Source organism: Rhea americana, unplaced genomic scaffold (genome assembly GCF_003343005.1).
Source record: "Rhea americana isolate MKP2758 unplaced genomic scaffold, rheAme1 scaffold_17, whole genome shotgun sequence".
Taxonomy (NCBI): Eukaryota; Metazoa; Chordata; class Aves; order Rheiformes; family Rheidae; genus Rhea; species Rhea americana.
The window spans coordinates 2211136-2222514 of NW_028185816.1; positions in this window are offsets into that span (position 1 = coordinate 2211136).

The following is an 11379-nucleotide window of genomic DNA, read 5'->3' on the forward strand; positions in this document are numbered from 1 at the left end:
CTATGTCTGTCTGGAGTGGTTTCTGTAAGCTTGGCTTTTTTTTGGCCTCCATTTGTATATGTCACAGGACAACTTTTTATGGGGTCCTTTGTAGGAAATAAAAGAGGGTCAGTTTACATCCTGCTTAGAAAAAATGGTATCAAACAGCTTCTTCAAAGTTCAGCGTATTTCCCTAAGCACAAGTAAAAGCCTAAATGGTTAAGTCAATCCCAGCTAATTCAACATTTAGTAAACTCTGTCCTTACTCACACGTTCTACTGTTCCCAAGCAGAATAAAGGATTGGTTTATAGGTGACAATGGTGCAAATGAAAAGAAGCAGAAAATATCCCCTTTGGAAGGATACAAGCACTTCTCTGGAATATTTAGAACAACCTGAGGTTGCTGCACATCTAGATCACTGTCATTATTCATCTTTTCCTTCCCCCATCAATGTAAAGATTCAGTTCAGCTTGTTGAGGATAGATCAAACCTTCTCCCTGTGCAAACTTCAGTGACTGGAAGTGGGATCTGAAATGCCAGCAATCAAAGGTTTTGCAAGACCAGTATCAATTGAGCTGTGCAAATTACTCCCTTTATTAGTTTCTTGGATGAATTGAAAAACTGAGAAACAGATTATTATATGACAGTAGAATTAATGAATCCTGACTTCCTGGGCTTGAATCCTTGTCTCCGAGCTCTTTGCCCACCCCTCTAACCCCTGATCCCTACACACCCCCTGTGATCCCTCTCCTCCCAGTTCCTTCACTTCCCTTACTTCTCCCCAGACGACAGCGTCGTTCTAAGTTGTGATTAACCAAGGAGGAGCCAAACAGTCTAAAAACTGCAGTGCAACCTGCAGTGCTTCTTTCATTTGGGGGCACTAGTTTGGGACCCGTTGTTTATACTGAGCTGCCAGTTTTCCTGAAGCTTGTGTGCGTGTAGCATTGCTGGAGATTTCACATGTCTACAGAAATTGGCTTAAACACACCTTGGGCAGAAGTTGCAAGAGAGACAGATGGATTGGTAGTGCAGTCACACAAGCCTTGTTTCCTGCCTACAAATGAACTTGCCTACAAATGCTTTGCTTGAACCAAGATGAAATATTTTTGTTTTGTTTTCCAAGACTTGTTAACTGCTTGGATTAAACTGAACAAGTATGTGTATGAAATGACACTTTAAAATTTTAGCATCTTTTTGACCATTTATACATACTTGTTTTTAAAAAATAGCAGTGGTTTTATTTCTTTACATATTTTAGAAGCAAAGCATGGCACACAGTTTATGCTGGTTTCGCAGCACTTTTGCTGCCATGATGCTATGTCATTGATATTCCCCTTCTTTCCCTCTGTATTTGGTACATAGCCCAAACATGGCTGTCTTTGTGGGAGAACTACATGGTGTCTTTGAGACTTCCGTTGACTTCTTAAAAGGTTGCAGTATCAGCCCAAAAGAGTTTTTCTCCTTGCCTGAACATGGTTTCAGGTGTTCAGGTCTTAAGTAGCTTTACTTACTATAGAAGATCACAACTCCTAAAAAAAAAGGCTAAGTACACCTTGGCCATTAACAAACAGTAGCCTTTTGAAGTGGCAAGTCTTAGTTTACTATTTCCTTGAACAGAGATCATGCTTCTATCTGTGCTTTTTTGTTGACAGATAGAAACAAATACCAGGCTGGAGTCTTCTGAAATGTATTGTCCTAACATATTTAATGATAAAGGTATTTCATTTCATTTTCCTCTTTGTGAGAATAGCAGCCATTAACATTAATGTCCATGCTTGTCCAAAAAAAAAATAATAAAAGGACAAGGTTATTAAATTCATAAATACTTCATTCACTATATCCAGTTTCTCTGAAATTTATCTCCCTTTTCCTAGCTTATTCTGCAATTATGACTAGCAGTTTGTAATGTACTGCAGCTGATTATGTGATCCTAGTGTTTGCAGAGATCCTTTCTTTTTTTCTTTCCTGGCCAATGGGCTTACTATTACTGTAACATTATATAGAAAACACAGTAACTACTGTAGGCCATGAACACTATCATCCTCTTCTGTCAGCTTTAGAATAAGGAAGCTGTCTATGTGGAAAAGCTGTATATATAGAAATGATGAACCTTGCAAAAGTGATCAGTAACTCTAAGAACTGTGTGGAATTCCAGGCCCTTGTTTCATAGTGCCAGCTGTTGAGCTGAGCTGTTAAGATTTTCTTGTAAGCAGTTTTCATCTGCTGTTATTCTTAATTTTTACTGCTGAAGCCTCTAGGAACCCGGGTGACAGATTGATACCATACTGTTCTAAGCATTGTGTAAACACAACACAGAAACAGGGTTCCTGCTTTTAAGGATTATGGATTCCCATAAAATGGTAAATCAGTGCTTTGAAAACATCAGTAATGATATTATCAACTATTAATCTGTTCAGTAAATTATGTGTCTTCTTCTCATTTGTCTTCATTTCCAGATCTCACTGAGAAATATTTTCCTTGTGCAGATACCTATTAATTTTTGTCCTCCTTCTCTATTTCATTTCGTGCATTGTATGAAATACATTAGAAGAATCTATACTGTCATTTTACTCTGTGTGAACACTCCGTGCAAAGATAAGCTTTAGTGCATTAAACTTTGCAATATCAGAGTGTACAGATGATTTTTAAGGCAGAAAAGAGATGCTCACTAAATCTAATAGAAAATAGAAATGTCTTGAAACAGGGGAGAGAGTGAGAAGGAGGAAGATTGGTATAGGTTATAGTGTCTTCTATTATTGCTGTATTCAAAACCAGACTGAATGGTATTATATGGGTTATTATCACACTGCTGGCTGCTTGGTGTCTCTGGTAAATTGAGTTCACAGAGTATTTCCTGTTCACAGGAATGGCCAAACTTGATGCTAATTGAAAACTTTGTTGTGGTGGTTATGCAGAACAAACATCTCCTTTGCTCCCTGGGCAGGAATCAGGCGTAACACAAAGGTAGCTAATCTACTGCTCTGGATAGAAGCAGGTTGAATAGACAGCTTTGGTCAGCAAGGATACTATGTAGAGAAGTGATGTGACATCTTCCAAGCTGCTAAAGCAGATGCACTGTTATGTCCATACTTTCTCTATCACAAGTTTCAAACTTATTTGAGCTTTCTGTTCAGAAATTTGGAAAAGAAAGACAAGGTTGGGTGGCAATGGCAAATGGGAGGAATGATTTCTAGGCATCCTCTGTCTGCCTTTGTGAATGCATAGAAAGTGTCTGTTTGGAAAAATGTGTAGTATTTTTATCCACCTGTTCAATTGCACCAGTACTCCCAGTGGTGGTGAACTCCTGTAACAAAAACACCAGTGAGAGTTTTAGTGTGGTGTGATCTAACACAGCTGAGAAATAGCTGGACACTGTCTCTTTAGTGCCACAGTTTTGATAACGGTGGGTGAAGCTGGGATACAAGCAGTGTTGTCTCTAGGTTGCCCGTCAGGGCAGTTAAAATTGAAGGGTATGCCACAGAGATGGGAGGGCTGGGCTGCTGCTGCAAAGGGAAGAAGTGTGGGAGGGCAAAGGAATACCAGAGATCATATGCAAAACCAGGGCAGCTGAGAAGGGTTGGTGGAAGGGAAAGAGGACTGCTGTCCTTTAGGGAGGTTGTCCCCTTCTCCCAACCATGACTGCTATCCCTATTTCCCCAGTTCCTCCCCTGGCTGCAAGAGAAAGTCTGGTAGAGGCAAAGGAACTGTGCTCGTTTTGCTGTTTTGTGCAGACATGCTCCTTGGCAGTATCCTGTTCGCTCAGTGCCTAGAGGAAGTGCTGTGCTCACAGCAGAGAGGCAGACATCACAAATCTGGACTCCCAATTCACAAGTGCAAAACTGATTCTAGCAGCCGGCAGCAGTGCATGTTCTGTCTGCAGACTGCACAAAATATATATTCTTAATGAACTTCTTCAGTTATAAAGGCCATTTAAATGACATATGACTTTCAAAACAAAGTATTCTACGGGGCATATATATCTCTCCCCACCCCTATGTTTGCTTTTCCTGCTTTGGCATCTGACATTAATGTCTGTCATTGAACATCTCAACCTTTGTATCTTTCTCATGGGAGACACAGATCAGACTGTTTAAACTCTGTAATTTGGTATTGCTGGCATTTTTTTTTCCCCGCAAATGTTTTCTATGATACTAATGATGTTTAGCAAGTTTTGGAGGAAAAATCATTAAGGACAGAATCCAAAATAACCTTGGTGATCTGCGTTGCTCTCTGAATGAGCTCTGGGAAGTTTAAATTAAGATACAGCATCCAGCTATTTCATTTGTACTAGAAGTGAGGCTATATGCAGATACTATTTGAAAGAAATAAAATGTGAAAAACTTCAGACAAAAGTTTTTAGATTTGTTCAGAGAAGGGATGACTATTGATTAAAAATACATTCTATGTGTTCCCAGTTTATGAAGGCATATTTATTTCCAAGACCTAAACTGCTGTCTTCTTATTTTTACAGTCTTTGTTTGAACTGAGATCCACATTCATTGTTACTGAGGTTTAATAATCTAAGGGTCACTTGAAGGGCTTTTGTTTGAGAGACCTTTCAAGCCAAGCCAAGGCAGCAGTTTAGAGAATGTTTCTTGTTTGTAGACAAAAATATATTAAAACAACCAAGGGAGCTATTACTCTTCCACATAATTATTTTTAATGTCTCATTGGACATGTATGAAATGCCTTTCAGTTCCTGTGGGAGAATTACTTTTTTGTTTTGTTTTACATTTTGCAGCGTGGCTTTTGTTAAATTTCTGTGCAACTTTTCTATTGAGCAACCTTCACCCCAGAAGACTTAATAAGCACGGACAGTATCTCTAGGAATATGTTTCCGATATAGCTCACATACCACGTAGAGATTTGTCAGTCGTCATAGGGCCCGATACCTTGCATACTTTATGCCACCTATTTTTTCTGGCCATAATCAAGAAAGAACACGGCCTTGGTTTCCAGTGGGGAAAGTGACAGAGCAGTGGTGAGTCCAGGACAGCCTGAAGTGAGGCAGGGCCGTGTGCTGCACCGGCCCCTGTTAAAGGCAGGGGAGAGGAGAGAAGGGCTATGACTCCTTTCACCCCCTTTCCCTGGTGAATGCATGCCAACTTAGGGTCTTTGGCACATGGAAAAGATCTGCAAATGTGTTGCCTCTCCTAGCTCCTTCTAGTTACCTAGGAAAGACTGAAAGGGAATGTATACTTCTCTTTTATAACGAGCTGTTACTGGACCTGAGGGATCTCTCACTACCTGAGCAAGAAATACACAGGCATTTTTCTAAATGGAAATGGCAGCTCCTATCCTCCTGCAGGATCACAAGCACACAATAGGAGGGAAATGTCTAAAAGAAGCACCTGCCTGCCTGCTGAGCCTGCACCTGCACACAGCAGAAGCAGTACATAATGTGCATGTCCTAAGCAAGCTCAAATATCTGTGCAACTTTATTAACTGTGTTGCTATCACCTGTCTCCCAGGTGTGGTGAAAGTTTCACTGATCCCAAATGGACTGTGTTGCTAATACACTTTTTGCACAAACTTTGGGCGAGGGCCCAGGAAGCACCAGGGCTAACTCTAAAAGCTGCCATGCATTAAAAAAAAGAAGTAAATACTCATCTGTGTGTTTCGCATGTAGGTCATTTAATGTACTGTATTACAGGAGCATGCCTATGTTCTTTGCTCAGGACTGGTGTGCTCTCTGAAGTTCCAGTGACTTTACCTCTCTCCTCTACTCTAAAATTAAAGTCAATTTCTGGGAGTTCAGGAAGTAATAATGTAGCTCTATTTCAGTTTTGGCACCTTATGCAAACATACACCATTATCAGTGTCTAGTCATAAAGCTGATAAAGTTTCATAAAAATGGAAGAATATATTAAAGGTATTCAGATAGCTGTTTTCCCTTACTGGATGTAAACCCAGTTTCAAATATACAGTGCTTCTATGTTTAAAAAGGATTAATTACCGTGTTCGCCATCTTCACATTACCAAACTTGAAGTCTGTCAGCTCTGAGCTTATAAATTGTAAGTCATATAGGTGAAGTATAATTTGTAATATGGTCTGGTTTGTGGAACTACCTTGTCTTATTCATTTCTTGATAGCATAGAACCACACATTTCTTGATAGCATAGATAACAGCAGTGAAGGGCTGTGGAATTTGTTTCTTTGAAATAGGGGATGATGAGAGAAGCAAACTACTGTAACTGTGTAATGCAGCAATCCCTCTGTATATTCTAGTGTTTTAAGCACGAGTTACTCAAAAATAAGTGATATAATTGGGCAAATAAGTTGTCTTTACGTAAACATCTCTATCTTGAAAGTTGTGTCTCAAGAATGTATTATAATATGCACTTACTCAGTATCTTCCTAATGTCACAGTGCCATAACACTTGTGAAGTATTCTGCACATAAAAATTACTGCAAAAAGTATACTTTTTGACACATTCCTTGAGAAAGAACAACAAAATAGATGAGGGAATTTTTTTGAAGAAACCATTACTTGAGGGCTTCCTATAAAGTTGATCTTGCAGTGTCATCCAAAGTACCCTGACCTGATGTAACAGTTACATGGCTTTGGATTCTCAGTTGTTCGAGGTGATTTAATCATTGGTTTGTGTGTCCTTATATTTAGAGATCGCATTTTGTAAATGTAATTATTTACAAAATACTTCAGCATTGAGTTCTATTGTGGAGAGATGCTGTTGGGGGGGAGCTTAGAGGAGAATATGTGCATGTACTCTAAGTGCATGTACTTAGAGGAAGTACATGCAGCCTGAAACGGTCGGATAAATGGACGTGATAGTCTATATGTAACTGAAACATGTAAGCATGAGAGAGGGAAAAGAATTATGTCCAGTTTGGCAGGAGGATGTAATGAGTAATAGATGGAATGATGAAGGGGAAATAAAATTGGCTGGATGAAGAAAAGCTTCCTGACCGCGAGATCATGTTTGATTACTGAAGTTTCCCATGGGACTTCTGTGATTTGGGAAAAGTTATACAAGACTGTTCAAAGCTCAACAGTGCTGCACAAAGCATAGTTCTCTAGTCACCTAATGATCTGGCATCCAGGACTGGATAGTGCTTCCCATCTTTTAAATGTATTTGAAGTTCTTTGGATTCCTTGCCTTTGCTGGGCAGCTCTGATCCCTTATGTACTGGCTGGACTATGGCTTCTCTGTTGGTTAGTATTACGAAATAGTATTTCATCTCACGAAGAAAACCTGCCTCCTCTGAGTGTGTGTGTGAAATGTGTGTAGTGACGACAGGCCTGATCCTGTTCCTTTGGTGCTGAGTGTAGGTAACTGCAAGGGCAGCGGGGAAGTTAGATGCGTCTATCCAAAGGGATATGATCTCTGGAGATGCATTAGGTGGCAATTGTATAAATCTGGGCCCAAACCTCTACGATATCTGTATGGATATTGCTGAGAGATGGTACTGGAATGGAGCTTACGGCAGGTGTAAAGTATTCTGAAAACTTCATTTGGTTGGACAGTTTACTATGCTTGAGCAGTGACTAATAAAATAAGGAAAATTATCACAGTTATTCAAGAACTTTAAGTCTCTATTAAAGCATAGGTAGCTATTAGAGAGTGTTTGTATTGTCCTTACATAGAATTATTTTGTTATAGATCTGGTGTTTAGCTAAAGCTGACTGCAGTAGTTCCACTGAGAGAAGCTTATCTGAATAATTAAACATGTTCTTTAGCTGCTATTCAACCAATTTGCGTAACTTACTTTGACTTCTACCCAGGGGTTTTTGGAGTAAATTGATGATTGAGAATCCATTTGGATTTGAACAGTTAGGGGAGATGCATGTAAAAAAGCAAGAAACCTAGAGGCAGTGAAGTCTACAAGGCTTTTACAAATTGGGAAGCTCTGTTCATGGTGCTAGGGAAATGGACTGATGGACATTTTTCATAATGGATCTTCTCTGACTGGTCTTCCACTGCATTCCTTGCATTCTAGCAGCAATTCAAAGCAGTAGAACCCATCTCCTCAAATGCAGATACAGTTTGCAAAGGATGATGCTGCTTAAAATGAAGCAATGGGATAAATATTGCTAAGAACTCATTTTTGAAACTGTACAGAATCCAACATCTGCTCTGCTCCCAAGAGCTAACTGGTTGGAAATGTGGAAGCTCTGAATTTTGAAACAAATCACACAGAAATGTGGCTTTCTTTATGTAAGTTAATACGCTAATAAATCAGAATATCTCCTTATAAGGATACTCCTTATTTGAATTATCTTCTAATTTGAATTTAATATGTATGATCTCATGGGGGCATGCTTAGTTCTGTATCAATAGGTAAATAACTTGTACATCCTGAGATATATCTAATTTCTACCAAAGAAAAAAATAAATAAATCATTTAGATCTGGAACACTGATCACGATGGAAGTTTCATTTGCAAAGGATTTATGGAGACTTGAAGTCAGTATTATGTTTTGAATAAATACACCATTGACTGGTATCAGATTTCCGTAGGCTTTATCTTGTTTTTTCTAAGCAACTGCTCATAAACTTTTTTAATATCTTGATTAGCACGATGGTGCTACTTGCAAATCTGTTCATAGAGCTATTAATCTATGATACTGCAGTCTAAAGAAAGGAGTCACACTTATTTAGTTGTTCATTTTATTGTTTCATTTAAAAACATAAATAACAAGTTGACAGGATTTTTTTATCCTTTGCTTTGTGTCTTTCTTCTCAACTAACAAGTTAAGTATTTCAAAAGAAGTTTGTTAAGACACCACAAAAGTAGGTCTTAGTTCCGATCTGCAACTTACTGAACTCTGTGATATATTAGGAAGGAAAGGAAGGAAAGGAAAGAAGGGAAGACAAATAAATGGTAGATTTGATCAGTTTAAGAACCTGTGGTTCAATGGCTACAGCAAACTCTTAGAGCTTTTAATTCCTGTGTTGTAATTGTACTCAGGTGAATAGCAGAATGAAACAGCATAAAATGTTGTGTGTCACCAGGAATAAACTTGGCTTCTAAGCCAAATTTTATTGAATCCACGTTTAGTACGTGGACCCTTCTCTCCTCTCCTCCTCTAACTCTCCCAGCAGAGCCAATCTCAGCCTGACCTTTGCAACACAACTCCACTGGACCTAGCAGGGTCAGCAGAGCCTGCTGCTGAACAGTGACAGTCGCAAAAGTGAAGAAAAAAGCTGAGTCCTGCAGTGACACACTGATGAGACCATGCAAGCACCCTTAAAGCCCGGCTGGGCTGCGCTCAGTTCTGTGGAGGGCACCATGACTGCTGTCACTGCTTGCAGCAGATCTCTCTTGAATTGAGGCACTGAAGCCATGGAGTTTTACAGTTGGCTGTTCACCTTCACAGCCAGACCAGATGCCACATGCAGCAAGGGAGGGACTGACTGTAAAGCTTTGGAGGAGAAAAAAAGAAACACATTAAGTGAGAAATCTCAGAATGAAGAACTGGGGAATTCCTGTTTCGGTGGAGCTACATTTTTGCTACCAATTGCTTCCAGTGAGTTAGATGGAAAAAAACAACAACAACAACAAAAAACTTGCTGGCCTTTGGCTTTTAGCTGCAATCCACATACATCAGTATGTATAGTCCAGAAAGAGAGAGGAGACATGCACATTCATGTATGTGCAACCGAATAAAGGACTGGGTGTGCTTCATTACTGCTGAAGCTAAAGGGCTGTGCTTTGAGGCCGAGGGCAGTGGAATCTTCTCCCCAGGCGGTGAAGTAACAGCTGGAGTATTTATTCTGTGCTGATGAGGTTGAGATGGGGGACTCGCAGATTGCAATAGCTCTCCAGCTTCAGCACTTACTTCCACTCCTTCACAGGCACTGCCATTACTGGCACTGAGCAGTGCTGTGCAATGCAACAAACAACTGAGTTTGCTTACCCACGGCCGCAAAGCACTTCACAAATACTGCTGGAGTTCTCCAGTGTTATGGCAAAATTACTGTCACCTTTCCAGTTGTACCATGGAGTATGCAGATGACATTGGATAGAAACTCAGGAGTTTTGGTTCCTCCTCTGAGGTGCTAGAAACGTTGCCTTCATGTGCTTGTGTTTTGTTGTCACCAGGTCTCTGTGGCAAGCAGCAAAGAGGATATGCTTGGTTTTCCCTTCTGCACAGTAAGAGCCCTTAGTCCCTGATGGCCTGAGGTCCTAAAGCTTTGATTTCAGTGGGACTACTCTGCCCTAACACAGCTTTAGTCAGGTACTAACGTGCACGAATTCCTCTGAAGTGCGTAGGATTAGAACAAATTCTATGAAAACAGTTTCGGATCCACAGCTGATGTAAGTTCGAGTAGCCCTAGTGGAGTCCCACTGATTTCCCACTGAGGAGGACTAGTTAAGAGGGTATCTTTGCCTAAAGTTATTGCAAAAAGGGCTTTTCAAGAATAACATGAGATTTAGACTTCCCTTGCATTTGTTCAAGAATGAAGTTGAAACACAAAGGCACGCATGGGTAGTGTTTAGGAAAACATGTTCATGTCAAGTCCACTGGAGAAATTGTTAAAGAACAGTTCACAGTCTGTGACTGTTCTGCAGTATTCTAACATTAGAATGAGGCTGTTTGGGGCGTGAGTTACAAACAGCCTTCACTTACTTACCAGGGATATCACAGATACTTTCATGTGTAGCAGGGCATAGTGGGTTTAACTGGAGCTTTCCTACCACTTTTACATGTGTAAGCACTTGTTTTGCATTTCAGATATGGACTGGGATTCAAAGACAGTACTTGAGGTGGCTCAAAGGATTCTTAGAGTTTGCATTTATGACAGGTATGTCACTCATTTTTTCATCTAAATTATTATGTTTATGGGTCAGTAAGCCTTTATAGGCGGAACTACATTCTGCAACTAGGGATAAATGAAATCCTTGGCTCCCAATTACCACATAGCCATTTATAATCTACTTGGTTTTTGATTCTTTTTGTTTTCCCTCTTCCAAAATAAAAGTTTTGTTATTTCCAAGACCATTAGAGATAATGCCAAGAACTGCGCTCCAGTATAGTACCTAAGGCCTTTTTCTTTATTTTATTTTATATATAAGTACCAATTACATATACCGATTCAGTATGATAGTTTTAGCTGCTCCGTAAGTATATCCCATTCCGTATCTGGTACTTTTAAATGTCACATATACCGGATTTGAAAGATGCTACTGATACCCAGTTTTACACAAACCGCTATTCACTAGAACCTTGGGAGGCCACGAGACACGAGGGTATTTTATGGTCCTATACAGCTCCAGGATTTATATTGAGGTGCATTTTAGCAGCATGCCAATAAATGTAGCAGAGCCCCTGTAGTACCTCGCACCCCTCCTGGCCTGAACCAGGGCAGCGGCACGGGAGGAGGCCGGGCAGCGCCCGCCGCCCGCCTGCCCCCGCGCTGCCTGCCCGGCCGCC